Consider the following 15,529-nt stretch of genomic DNA (forward strand, 5'->3'; position numbering starts at 1 on the left):
TGTATGATTTCACTCATTTGTGGAAGATAAACAAACACGTGGATAAAGAGAACAGATTAGTGGTTGCCAGAGGGGAAGGGGGTGGGTGTGGGCACAAGGGGTAAAGGGGCACATATGTATGATAACGGATAAAAACTAGACTATTGGTGGTGAGCACAATGCAGTCCATACAGAAGCTGATATATAATAATGTACACCCGAAATTACACAGTTATAAACCAATATGACCTCAATAAAATAATTTAAAAAATGGTTAAAATGATAAATTTTGTTATGTATATTTTACCACAATAAAAAAAGTAGTAGAGAGGGAAAAAAAGAAAGATTAGTGCACTCTGCATATTTTTATATGGGTTAGACCTCAATAAATAAATTAAAACACACACACGTATGTAGTATATAGAATGCCACCCATTCACTACCTTCACTACTATCGCTCTCATCCAAGTCACCACCATCTCCAGCATCACTGCCCCAAATTATCGCAGTAACCTCCTCACATCTCTCTGCTTCTGCCCTTGCCCTCTTCTACCCAATCTTCTCACAGCCAAGCAGCCAGAGTGACCCTTAAAAACAAAGGTCAGTTCACTCCTTGGCTCAAAACCCTCCAGTGACTTTTATTCTAAATAAAATGACCTACAAGTCCTCTCCTACTACTCTCCTCTCTCTTGCTCCACTGTTTCTTACTAAAGTAGGTTAAGAATTTTAAAACCACATAGGTTAGACTAAAAAGCTCATGACTGCCCAAATGCACTCTACTCTCCAAGAGCTGATCTACCCTCTGCCTCCAAGAAAAAATAACAATTACCTGTTCCAATAGTTTCATATAATTCATGGCATTTGAGAACTTCATCATAATCTTTCATAGTCTCCTGGAAGCTTACTCAAAATTACAAGAAGAACCTATAAAATAGAAATAGTACATTATCTAAAAAGGAACAATTATGAGATTATCTCTTCCATTCTTGTAACTTCAAATATAAATAAGTCCTAGGCATGTAAATGATACTGGAAAAACTGTTTAGCCATTTGAAAAAAACCTGGATTATTATCTCACACCATATATAAAAATCAATTCCAGGTTAAGTAAAGACTTAAATATGAAAGATAAACTTTTAAAACTTTTAAAAGAATTTTGTCATGATTTCAGGATAGAAGAGGATCTTTTAAACAGATCAGAAAATGCTAATCATAAAAAATTAACACATTAAAAAACATTAAAATTAAGAAATTATGCATGTCCAAAGACACCATTTTAAAAAAAGAAAACCATAAATGTGAGAAGATATTTGCAGCACATATAACAATTATTTCTACCCAGAAAAAATAAACTCCAACACAACAATATAGAAAAAGACAACCCAACAGAAAAATAAGCAAATGATATAAAAAGGTATTTCACAAAAAACACAAATGGCCAGTAAAAACATGAAGAAATGCTCAACTTCATTAGACATCAGGGAAATGCAAATTAAGACTCCAATGGTACACAATTTTAAGATACATATAACAAGATACATATTTTATTATTATGCTTCACAATGTACATATGTTATATATGCTCTTAGGTATGTATCAAATAATACACAAAAATTCGTTGTAAAAAAGTCCTAGGTAGATCTTACTCGATTTTGTCTTCCTGAGTTTTTAAATTATATAGAATTACAAAAAACCAGGAGGATGATTAAGGCCCTGTTGTGTGCATGAATGCACAAGGTCACACTCGTACCAGCTTTCTCTTACTCATGGAGGATACACTCTCAGTTGACTTTAACTAGAGATGAGCAGTGTATCTAGCAGAACTGCTAATGCAATCAAACTATTAACCCTGAATTTTCTTTTATTCATTCATTTTCTCATACAGATGTGTTTCCTGAGCACCTATAATGTGCCCAACCTACGCTTGGCAATAAGGCTATAATGGAGAAGAAAAGAAACGTAGTCCCCGCCCTCACAGATCATACATTCTAGTAGAGAAGAAAAAAGGCAAATTGACAATAAATTAAATAATTACAGTTTGTAATAAATACTGGGAAAGAAAGAAGCAACAGCAATTAGAATGGGTCGCTGAGAAGGTAATATTTAAGTCAAGATCTAATTCAAACGATGAGAAGTGAGAAAAAATTGCCTGCAGCAATCAGACTGGGATATTCCTATCAAAATGTGAACAATATTTCCAACAGGACCTGGATCTGACCATGGAAACAATGTTTCTATACAGGCTGTTAAAATGATACTGACCCTTTATTTGACTGAATGGGGCTTCTCACAAATGACATCCTCAGTCCCATCTCACTCCTCCCATCTACTGCTTCCTAAGATACCCAAATACTGAAATGCCCCTCTCTTTGACAGTATCATCCCAAAACTGGTCCCTGCTTCCCTAATCACTTCTTAAAATCACCCGGCACAAGCTCATATCTTGTTGGCCCTTTCAACTTACTCTTACTGAGACACCCCAAGGTCCTAGGGAGTATAATTTCTCTTGAGGCAGCAAGATAAATACAACTAATGCTTTTTACTACAGATGTGTTCTTAGTGGTCTTTGGTCGGTAGGCATTAACAGGAGTTGTTAGCCCAAAAAGAAAGAGAAGAAGAGCATTCCAGAAAGAGGGAATTTAGGTGCAAAGATCCCAGAGAAAGAGAAGATTGACATGTACTGAACAGAAACTGCTTTTAGAGGTACCAACAAGTGGAAATGCAGATTTAGAACGGGGACAATTGGTTAGCCATATGGAAAAAAAGAACATTGGATCTCTATCTCACAAAAGCAACTACAGTTAGTGTAAAGACTTGAGAGTAAAAGACTAATCTTTAAAACGTACACCACTAAGACCTCACTCATACCAGACTTACACCAGGAGTGTTGTGAGGAAGAGGCAGAGAGAGAATAGTTAGAAAAGCAAGAATTAGAAGAATACAGTTTCATGGAAGCCAAGAAGGGAGAAAAAAGGAAAACTAGTAAAAGAAAGTTTCTGGGAAGCAGATCTCTAAATAGATGTTCTAAAAGTACTCACACATAGGTCAAATCCTAGGACACGAGGTAAGTGCTGCAAAGTGGAGCTTTCTTTACAAGCAGACCTGGGGTGAAAGCTCTCAGAACCTATACAGAAATGATTGCTCTAAGGGGCTTTTCTTCCCAGTGGCTGGTATGGAAGGACAGGATTGGGATCTCAGCCCGGGGAAGAGATGCCCCCACACTCCTCCATAGCCAAGCAGGAATAAGAGGGGTCCAGGGAAGTGGAAGTCACTGAGTCCAACACAAGAATCTCCCCTATAGTCCAGCACAGCACACCAGAGCTCTGGAGTTCACAAAGAGGTTTGAGGCCAAGATCCAGCCAGTGAGGAAATCCTCCTTTGCCTGGCCTGTCCCCTGTGCACAAATCTCCCTTGGTGACCTAGCAGTGGACTAGCTATGGTAGCACGGGGTTCAGGATCCCGGGACCCCATTCTCTCTAACACTTGAGTATATGTACAGCCAACTGGGACTAGGGATGCAAAGTTCCACCTGGAAAGGGCAAAGCTTGTCAATCTTGATCACTGCCTCTTGGCAGTGGAGACCTGGTGCCAGTGCTCCTTTCTAGAGCCAGACAGTCTCCCTTCTCCTTCACCAACAGGCAGAGCCCCAGCAAGCCCAATGAGGGCTCTGGGATCAGCGGCAGGCCAGCACCATGCCCACTACCTTTAAGTTCTGTGTTCTGCGTCTTGTCCTCATCCAGAGCAGAGCGATCCACATGTAACAAAGCCTTAATAATGGTCACGCCTTTGGAACACCAAGAGAGTGAGTTCAACCTCGGCAGTGTGGTGGGTTTATAAAGGAACAGACAGAGTAACAGGCGGGTCCTGACTACAGTGAGGATGGATCATCTTAAATTGAGGTGGAGAAAAAAATTGAATGAAATTATCAAAAGCCCAAGAGCCACAAAGGATGTTTTTTTAAAATATCTTTTGTTTTGTTTTTTTTTTGGTGAGGGAGATCAGCCCTGAGCTAACATCCGTGCTAATCCTCCTCTTTTTGCTGAGGAAGAACGGCTCTGAGCTAAAATCTATTGCCAATCCTCCTCCTTTTTTTCTTCCCCAAAGCCCCCCAAAGCCCCAGTAGATAGTTGTATGTCATAGCTGCACATCCTTCTAGTTGCTGTATGCGGGACGCGGCCTCAGCTTGGCCGGAGAAGCGGTGCGTCTGTGCGCGCCTGGGATCTGAACCCAGGCCGCCAGTAGCGGAGCACGTGCACCTAACTGCTAAGCCACCGGGCCGGCCCTAAAATGTCTTTTTAAAATGCCTAAAGCACTCTGATTCCATGAATCATTTTACCTGGAGATGAAGGTAAATTGTTATCAGCAAGTAAAAAGCCTTTAAAATTTTGTCAGTGAACAGAACCCTAGAGCAGAAGCTTTGGAAGCAAAAATATCAAAACTCAAGAAAAAATAAGCTTTAAAAATAAGAGAGGTTTTGGTCTCAGCATCAAAGCTGAAATAGCAAGAAAGATAAAGATCATGAGCAAAAGACACTCTGACCCAACAACATCAGCCATTTCCCAGGAAGAGACGGCATTGGACAAACTTCATAAACAGTTTGAACTTCTAATCTAGCTGAACCTGTGTGAATGGGGTAGGCACGTGGAGGAAGCAGTCAGGGCCTGTGCTGAGGGAAAGCTGGTAGTATAAAATGAAACAGCTCTGCTTTCACTGGAAAGGCAAAAGTTACTCCAGGCAAGGAGACACCACAGAGGACATATTTACTCTCACTTGGCCCCCGAGGCACAGGAGTAGAAATCTCCTTAACAGCAGCACTGAATCACAAATCTCTTACAGGGCATTTGTCAGCGGGGCACGTGTGGGAATGAAGGGAAACCACACCCCAAAAGACAGGAATCACAGGACTAAGAAATTTCAAAGCAGGCCATAATGGCAGTAAAGGTACAGAGGTCAGCGTGGGGCTAGGAAATCTTTGGGATCTTGACGAGGAAGAAGAGAAAGGGCAGGAGGCTGGAAATGGGGGAATGTCGGGCTACAAATCTGTTTGGACAGTCACCTGCTATAAAAGTAGGCTATCAGGTTCATTAGAGAGCGAAGCCCCAACTAATGCAGTACTGGGGTATTCACAACACAGGGGCTGAAGAGGAAACACAAAGAGACATTTCCAAGTTTAAAAACCATGAGATGGAAATAGATAAAGGGAAAGAAGTAGGCCTCGGGAAATACAAGAATCCTAACTGCCACCACTGCACATGTCTAAATTCCACACAAAGGTCTAGGCTATTTCAAATTGCCACACTCAGAAAGAGAGAGCAGTTTGTATAATGTTGGGATTCACTTCCCCAGATGAGGGACGTAAGAGTATTATAGTTAACTTCTTGATAGATTTCTCCAAAATGAGCTTTGAACTTTCAGGTCATGACCTCTGGTCAAATAGCAGAGCTCAACCCAAGCATCTTCTCTTTTTCCTTCTGCCATTTTCTCTATCAACCCCCTTCCCTCAAATTACACCACGTCTTGAGTACACCAATATGGGCCTATATTATATCTATTGAATCCAGGGAACATAGAATTTGCTACTGTGTAAGAAAACTGGTGCTTACATTGCAAACTGCTATAATGATAGCAGATTTTACCTGGTTTTTGAATTATGTGAATGTGAAGCTGGTTCTAAATATTCTTAAGTGCCCTGTTTATCCTGCAGAGTTTGGAAATATAGAACACAGGAAAAGACCTGTGATTGGAATAACCCAACTTGTAGCTGCTAAAGGAGGTATGTGATCAGTCAACAGGGAAGGCAGCCTCTCACCTGTGGATAACCAAGGAAACTAGACCCCAACCAGACACCTGGATGTCCCTCTGAGTGTAACTAAATAACAGAAATGGGAGCTATATAACTGGGGTCTTGAACTTCTCTGAGGAAACAAGGAAGTGCCTAGATAATAAGAGGAAGTTTACCATTAAATTTTATAGGATAGCAACAAATTGGGGACATTTTCTTACTAACAGTATTATTTGGCTATGCTATTACCTGCTATGTAATACATTTACCTTATCTAGTGAGCTTTGAAAGACACTGATGCTGAGGAAATTTCAAATGAGAAGCAGAATACAGAATGGCTTATAATGTGGCCTTGTAATACATTTAATTAACATCCTGTCCTGTTCCCTTGCAGAGGCTTCCGGAAGCACCAACAAAGAGGCATTCCTTCCTAAAGGCATTAAGGGACTGATAATCTGCCCATATCCTTGGCCCACAGTAGACACACAGGAAGGGCAGATCCACTGGTGAAGGGAGCCTGTGAAGGTGCAGTAAGGGCTTTTCTGATTTCTCCCACACAACACGGGAAACAGAAATCAAAATATGAACAAAATGTTAGGAACGCTGGCCTCCAAGCAAATCTCCAGGTACCTCTGACACCGCCCACCCCAGCCTTCCTTGGTTCCACTACCAAAGAGACACCAAAGGTGAAGCTCGGGAACAATTACTCACCCTAGAGCTAGAGGCCTGATCCTCCCTGGGATGCCCTCCTTCGGGAGTCTCCCTTTGCCCGCAGGTTTCCTGGAGGGCGCTGCTCGTTTCACTGCTGCAGCATTCGATGCATGTTCCCCTTCATGGTGAGCCCCTAAACCACTCTGGGGAGAAGGGACAGGAAGGATGTGGACTCTGAAAAGACAGTGATAACACGTCTCCTTTTCTAGAGGACTGCCCCAGTAAACTTCATTTTCGGAAGAAAAATAACTTCCATCCCTTCTTGGAACTTCTTCTGCTGAGACAAGGTCATGGACACACCGAGAGGGAATCCACTTCTATCTCAGACTCCATGGTGTCAGTCGCTCTGCCAGCACTCCTCATCGATAACCCTGAGCTGGGTACCCTCATCACTCCTCCTTACAGAGGAGGGAACCGGGGGTCTGAAAGGGAACTAGCTCATGCAGGGAAGGGCTCGAAGGTGGGGCTTAGGTGAAATTCTCAGGCCCCTGTGACCAGGGGCAAAGGGGCCTGTGCCACCGCCCCCACGCCGCACGCCACCCTAACCCAGCCCTCACCTGAGGAGGGGACACTGACCTGAGGGGTGGAGGTTGGCGGGGTGGGCCAAGGAATTAAACCTCCCAGGCTGGAAGGGGTGGGGCCAGTGGGGTGCAGGGGGCAGGGCCAAGGGACAGGCACGCCATCACCTGGGAGTTGGAAGGGCTGGCCAGTGGGTGGGATGGCTGGGTGGCCCTGGGGCTGCTGATGGGTGACTTAAGGCCTTGGTCCTCAAACTGGGGTATGCCTCCCCCGAGGGGCATGGAAAGATTTTCCCGGTGGCTGGACAGGCAAAGTTCCCACCTAACTCAACTTTCTTATGTTCCATTTCCTAAAATTGATCTGCAAAGAAGTCACTAGTAGTCATGGTTCTCATGTTCATCCTCCCCTTGCTCAGTGGCCCTTCTCCCATGCAAAAATAAATAAATATACCTCTCCTGTCCCCAGATCTTCCTAAAATGTGTTGCCACAAGCAATAAAAACCCCCAGGGGCCAAATTGACTGTCCATTAGATAACTCAAGGTACCATAAACACCAACCCAGCATCATAATAGAAGTCTTTCTAATTTATTTTACTGTTTGGTCATTATTTGTCTATTTTCATTGTACATATGAAATACATACAATTTTCATCAGCTGTATGAATTACAGTTGTAATGATCACTCAATCCAGAAGAAAAAATTTTAAATTACAGCCACAGGAAAGAAAAAATATTAAATATAAATTTACATATGTATTTTTTAAATAAACTTTATATTTTTAGAGCAGTTTTAGGTTCACAGCAAGTTTAAGGGGAAAGTACAGAGATTTTCCCTAAATGCTCTGCCCCTACACATGCATAGACTCATCCATTACCAATATCCTCCACCAGAGTGGTACATTTGTTACAACTACATCGATGAGAATACACATCATTATCACCCAAAGATCGTAGTTTACATTAGGGTTCCCTCTTGGTATTGTACATTTTATGGCTTTAGACAAATGTACAATGACATGTATCCACCATTATAGTATTACACAGAGTAGTTTCACTGCCTTACAATTCCTCTGTTCCACCTACCCATGAAGTGGTATAGTGTTATATATGCATTTTTATTTCAATGAAGTATGATAGGATGCTGGATGAAAGATTTTTAAGCAAAAAAAAAAACATTAAGATAACATTCTGTGGAATGAAAATATGAGTAAGGAAAAAAAAGAGGGAAAATGAGCAAGTGTTTAAAAAGAGTTGTGTATTTTTATTTGTGTATTTTTTTAATGGATGATGGTAGGTATCATATTATTCTGGTATTTCTAATCAATTGGTTATCTTTAAAGGAGTGATGTTACAGCTTTATTTTGGAGGTTTACAGTAAGCCAGCTTTTTAAAAAAATTTTACAGGGGAGTGATGATGTCAGCATCCTGGCAGAGTGAGCTCTTCCCTTATACCCTCCCCCCTAAGACACAGTGAAAAGGACATTCATAAACCAACAGAGGACATTCACACAACACAACAGACGTCTGAGAGACCCATGCAGCTGTACATCTGGAGGTGGAGGTGCTGGACCCTCCAGGAGGTAGTGGAAGGAGGTAAGGGGATCTCCTCTCCCTCCACCAACAGCAGCAACCTAGGGTGTGGGACCGCATGCAGCTCTAAGAGGAGGGAGGGAGGGAGTAGTCCTCCATGAGAACAACTTTGCTCTCTGAATTGCCTCCCAACCCATGGGGAGCTCCACACCAAGGAAGATAAGCAATCGTGGGGGTGTATTCATGAAGCCAAGCTGCCCAGGAGAGCAGATAGTGAGGGCAAAGTGAGAGCACCCCTAGGATCACACATGAAAGAAAGCGCCCCTCCTCCTGCCTGGCACATCAGCTCCACCAGTTGGCCAGAGCAAAGGACCCCTGCCAGAATGCTGGTGCATACAGTGTGTGTAAAGCAGCAGCGGCCAGCAGGCAAACACAGATGGACTCCATCAGCAAAGCTTACAAAGGAAAGGCACAGCCCCCAGGGATCACAGCGCGCTCAGAACACACAGCTCCTGCCCACCCCCAGTGGTGATAGGTGGAATCTGCAACCAGATACTACCACTACATAAAAACACAAATCCGCCTCATCAAAGAGTACAAAAAGGTGTTTAATACTCCAGACCAGAAGCAAAATCACAAGCACCCAGAAATCAATCCTGAAGGCACAGAAATTTAATATCTAAATGACAGAGAATTCAAAATAGCCATCATAAAAAAACTCAACAAGTTACAAGAAAACTCAGAAAGACAATCAATGAAATCAGGAATAAAATTAATGAACAGAGGGAATTCTTCATAAAAGAGATTGAAACTATAAAGAAAAACCAATCAGAAATGTTGGAGATGAAAAACACAATGGATGAGATAAAGAAAAATCTGGAGTCCTTAAACAAGAGAGCTGATAGTGTGGAGGAAAGAATTAGCAATTTAGAGGACAGAAATATAGAAATGCCTCAGATGGAGGAAAAGAGAGAACTAAGACTAAAAAGAAATGAAGAAATTCTCCAAGAAATATTTGACTCAATGAGGAAATGCAACATAAGGTTTATAGGTATTCCAGATGGAGAAATGGGGGAGAAAGGAACAGAGAGCTATCTCAAAGAAATAATAGCCAAGAACTTCCCAAACATGGGGAAGGAGGTGGAATTACAAGTAAAATATGCTGATAGAACTCCTAATTACACCAATGTAAAAAGACCTTCTCCACAGCATATAGTAGTAAAGCTGGCAAAAGTCAATGACAATGAAAAAATATTAGAGGCACCAAGGCAGAAGAAAATAACATACAAAGGAACCTCTATCAGGGTTTCAGTGGACTTATCAGCAGAAAACTTACAGGCTAGGGGAGAACGGAATGATACATTCAAAATTCTGAAAGACAAAAAATTTCATCCAAGAATACTCTATCCAGTGAAAATATCCTACAGATATGATGGAGAAATAAAAACTTTCCCAGGTAAAAAAAAAAAAAAAAAAAAGCTGAGTTCATCACCACGAGACACCCCCTACAAGAAATGATAGAGAAAGGCCTCATACATGAAAAAAAAAAAAAACACAAAAGTTTACAAAGCCTTGAGTAAGGAGATAAACAGGCAGGCAAAATCAGAAAATTGCAGCTGTCTATCAGAATAGGTTAGCAAACACTTATTTATAACATTAAAGATAAAGGGAAGGAAAACATAAAAAATAACTATAATCACTGCATATTAACCACAAACTCACAAAACAAAACGGAATAAGTTGTGAGAACAATAACTTAGACAGGGAAGAGGAAAGGGATGGAACCTGCTTAAACTAAGCAAATAAGAGACTATCAGAAAATGGACTATCTCATCTACAAGATCTTTTACACAAACCTCACAGTAGCTACCAAACAAAAAAATCAGAACAGAGACACAAATGATAAATAAAGAGAAAAATAAGAAAACCATCATAGAGAACCACCAAACTGAACTGGCAGTCAGAAATACATGGGACAAGAAACAAGGGAAATACAAAACAACTGGAAAACGAGTTATCACTCGTTTTCAAATGGCAGCATTAAGCCCTCATATATCAATAACCACTCTAAATGTAAATGGATTGAATTCTCCAATCAAAAGACACAGACTACCTACATGAATTAAAAAACAAGACCCAACAGTATACTGCCTCAGGGAAACACATCTCAGCTTTAAAGACAAACACAGGCTCAGAGTGAAGGGATGGAAGGCGACACTCCAAGCTAATGGCAAACAAAAGAAAGCAGGTGTTGCAATATGTATATCACACAAAGTAGACCTCAAGATAAAAAGGCAATGAGAGACACAGAGGGGCAATATATAATGATAAAGGGGTCACTCCATCAAGAGGACATAACACTTATAAATATATATGCACCTAACACAGGAGCACCCAAGTACATAAAGCAACTATTAACAGACCTAAAAGGAGATACTAACAGCAACACAATAGTAGTAGGGGACATTAACACCCCACTTACATCGATGAATAGATAATCCAGATAGAAAGTCAATAAGGAAAAGTGTCCTTAAATGAAATACTAGACTAGAAGGACTTAGATATAGAACACTCCATAAAAAAAACAGAAAAATACACATTCTTCTCAAGTGCACATGGAACATTCTCAAACATAGACCATATGTTGGGAAACAAGGCAAGCTTCAATAAATTTAAGAAGATTAAAATCAAATCAAGCATCTTTACCAAACACAATACTATGAAACGAGACATCTACCACAAGAAAAACGCTGGGAAAGTGACAAATATGTGGAGACTAAACCACATACTACTGAACAACCATTGGATCAAAGAAGAAATCAAAAGAGAAAGCAAAAAATACCAGGAGACAAATGACAATGAAAATACACCATACCAACTCTTACGGGATGGAGCAAAAGCAGTGCTAAAAGGGAAACTCATAGCAATACAGGCAGACCTCAACAAAGAAGAAAAATCTCAAATAAGAAATCTTAAAAACACCTAACAGAATTAGAAAAAGAAGAACAAACAAAGCCCAAGTCAGTAGAAGAGGGAAATAATAAAAATTAGAGCAGAAATAAATGAAATTGAACCAAAAAAAAGTAGAAAGCATCAATGAAACTAGGAGCTGGTTCTTTAAGAAGATAAACAAAATTGACAAGCCCTTAGACAGACTCACTAAGAAAAAAAGAGAGAAGGCTCAAATAAATAAAATTAGAAATGAAAGAGGAGAAATTACAGTGGATACCACAGAAATGCAAAAGATTATAAGAGAATACTATGAAAAACTATATGCCAACAAATTGGACAATCTAGAAGAAACGGATAAATTCTTAGACTCCTACAATCTCCCAAAACTGAATCAAGAAGAAATGGAGAATCTGAATAGACCAATCACAAGTAAAGAGATTAAAACAGTAATGAAAAACCTCCCAAATAAAAGTTCAGGACCAGATGGCTTCTCTGGAGAATTCTACCAAATATTCAAAGAAGATTTAATACCTATCCTTCTCAAATTATTCCAAAAATTTGAAGAAGACGGAATACTTCCTAACACATTCTATGAGGCCGACATCACCCTGGTAGCAAAGCCAGACAAGGACAACACAAAGAAGGAAAATTACAGGCCAATATCACTGATGAACAGAGACGCAAAAACCCTCAACAAAATATTGGCAAATCGAATACAGCAATGCAGTAAAAGGATCATATACCATGATCAAGTGGGATTTATACCAAGGATACAGCAATGGTTCAACATCTGCAAATCAATCAATGTGATACACCACATTAACAAAACAAGGAATAAAAACCACATGACCATATCAATAGAAGCAGAGAGGCATTTGACAAGATACAACATCCATTTATGATAAAAACTCTCAACAAAATGGGTATAGAAGGAAAGTACCTCAACATAATAAAGACCATGTATGACAAACCCACAGTCAACATCATACACAACGGGTAAAAACTGAAAGCCATCCCTCTGAGAACAGAAACAAGACAAGGGTGCCCACTCTCCACTCTTATTCAACATAGTACTGGAGGTTTTGACCAGAGCAATTAGGCAAGAAAAAGGAATAAAAGGAATTCAAATAGGCAACAAAGAAGTGAAACTCTTGCTGTTTGCAGATGACATGATTTTATATATTGAAAACCCTAACGAATCCATTGGAAAACTATTAGAAATAATCAAAAACTACAGCAAAGTTGCAGGGTACAAAACCAATCTACAAAAATCAGTTGCATTTCTATACTCTAATAATGAACTAACACAAAGAGAACTCAAGAAGATGATCCCATTTACAATCACAACAAAAAGAATAAAATATCTGGGAATACATTTAACCAAGGAGGTGAAATACCTATACAATGAAAACTATAAGACATTATTGAAAGAAATTGATGATGACATAAAGAAATGGAAAGACATCTCATGCACGTGGATGAGAAAAATAGTTAAAATGTCCATACTACCTAAAGCAATCTACAGATTCAATGCAATCCCAATCAGAATCCCAATGACATTCTTCACAGAAATAGAACAAAGAATCCTAAAATTCATATGAGGCAACAAAAGATCCTGAATACCTACAGCAATCCTGAGAAAAAAGAACAAAGCTGAGGCATCACAATCCCTGACTTCAGGGGCCGGTCTGGTGGCATAGCGGTTCAGTGCACGCACTCCACTTCAGTGGCCTGTGGTTCCCGGGTTCAGATCCCAGGTGCGCGCCAATGCACTGCTTGTCAAGCCATATAAAGCCTCCCATATAAGTGGCAGCCTCCCATATAAAGTAGAGGAAGATGGGCACAGATGTTAGCCAAGGGCCAATTGTCCTCACACACACACACACACACACACACACACACACAAAAATCCCTGACTTCAAAATATACTACAAAGCTATAGTAATCAAAACAGCATGGTACTGGTACAAAAACTGACACACAGATCAATGGAACAGAATTGAAAGCCCAGAAATAAAACCACACATCTATGGACAACTCATCTTTGACAAAGGAGCTAAGAACATACAATGGAGAATGGAAAGTCTCTTTAATAAATGGTGCTGGGAAAACTGGACAGCCACCTGCAAAAGAATGAAAGTAGACCATTATCCTTCGCCATACACAAAAATTACCTTAAAATGGATTAAAGACTTGAATGTAAAACCTGAAACTGTAAAAATCCTAGGAGAAAATATAGGTAGTACACTCTTTGACATTCTTAGAAGGATCTTTTCAAACACCATGTCTACTCGGGCCAGGGAAACAAAAGAAAAAATAAACAAATGAGAATTCATCAGACTAAAGAGCTTCTACAAGGCAAAGGAAACCAGGAAGAAAATGAAAAGACATTCACCAACTTGGAGAAAATATTTGCAAATCATATATCTGACAAGGGGTTAATCTCCAAAATATATGAAGAACTCATACACCTCAACAACAAAAAGACAAACAACCCAATCAAAAAATGGGCAGAGGATCTGAACAGGCATTTTCCAATGAAGATATACAGATGGCCAACAGGCACATGAAAACATGTTCAACATCACTAATCATCAGGGAAATGCAAATCAAAACTACATTGAGATATCACCTTAGACCTATTAGAATGGCTATAATCACCAAGCCAAAAATAACAAATGTTGGAGAAGATGTGGAGAAAAGGGAACCCTCATACACTGCTGGTGGGAATGCAAACTGGTGCAGCCACTACAGAAAACAGTATGGAGATTTATCAAAAAATTAAAAATAGAAATACTATATTATCCAGCTATCCCACTACTGGGTATTTATCCACAGAACTTGAAATTAACAATTCAGAGAGACTTATGCACTCCTATGTTGATTGCAGCATTATTCATTTTTTTTTCTCCCCAAAGCCCAAGTATATAGTTGTATATCCTAGTTGTAGGTCTTTCTAGCTCTTCTATATGGAATGCTGCCTCAGCATGGCTTGATGAGTGATGAGTAGGTCCAGACCCAGGATCCGAACCAGCGAACCTGGGCGGCCAGAGTGAAGCGTGTGAACTTAACTGCTACGTCACCAGGCCGGCCCCATGCAGCATTACTCAAAACAGCGAAGATGTGGAAGCAACCCAAGTGCCCATGGACTGATGAATGGGTAAAGAAGACGTGCTATATATATATAATGGAATACTACTCAGCCATAAAGAAAGACAAAATCTTGCCATTCACAACAACATGGGTGGACCTTGAGAGTATTTTGTTAAGCAAAATAAGCCAGAGAGAGAAAGACTAACACCATATGATTTCATTCATATGTGGAAGATAAACACATGGACAAAGAGAACAGATTCGTGGTTACCAGCGGGGGAGGGGGTTAGGCAGTGGGCACATATGTATGGTGACTGACAAATAATAATGTACAACTGAAATTTCACAATGTTATAAACTATTATGACCTCAATAAAATAAAATTTAAAAAACAAAATTTTATAATAATCCCAAAATTATAAACTTTGGGACTATTCAAAATTATGATGAGAAAATTTAGATGTCTATTTAAAGTTTTGCAAAGTTATCTTGAGTGTACATATTCAAAAGCATTTGACGATTGCTGAATTAAGGAGAGTAATTATGCCCCAGGAGGAAACAGCCCAGTGCAAGGAGGCAGGGCCCTGAGCTCTGGGGCCTGACCTGAAGGAACAGCCTGTGGACCTGTTTCCTCAAATGGACAAGAAAGAGATTGGCTATGATGCTGCTGCTCCCTGTTTCGTGAGTCACTAACTGGGTGGGTCAGGCCATTTGGGATGTCCCGTCCCCACCAATAACACCACCATTAACAGCAATAATAGAACCCACTACAATATTTTGAACAATTAATGTGCACTTACGTGCATCATCTCATAACCAATGTCTGCCCCTCTCACACAGGGTAATTTGTTGTATTTATTCTTTCATCAGTCACCTGTGTCTACCCCACACCAGACTCTGTTGAGGGCCAGAGAAAGGAAGAAAAGAGATGTGGCTTCTGCCCAAGGTCATTCAGAGACAGAAG

Source organism: Ceratotherium simum, chromosome 29, assembly GCF_057802395.1.
Source record: "Ceratotherium simum simum isolate JZ-2026a chromosome 29, ASM5780239v1, whole genome shotgun sequence".
Taxonomy (NCBI): domain Eukaryota; kingdom Metazoa; phylum Chordata; class Mammalia; order Perissodactyla; family Rhinocerotidae; genus Ceratotherium; species Ceratotherium simum.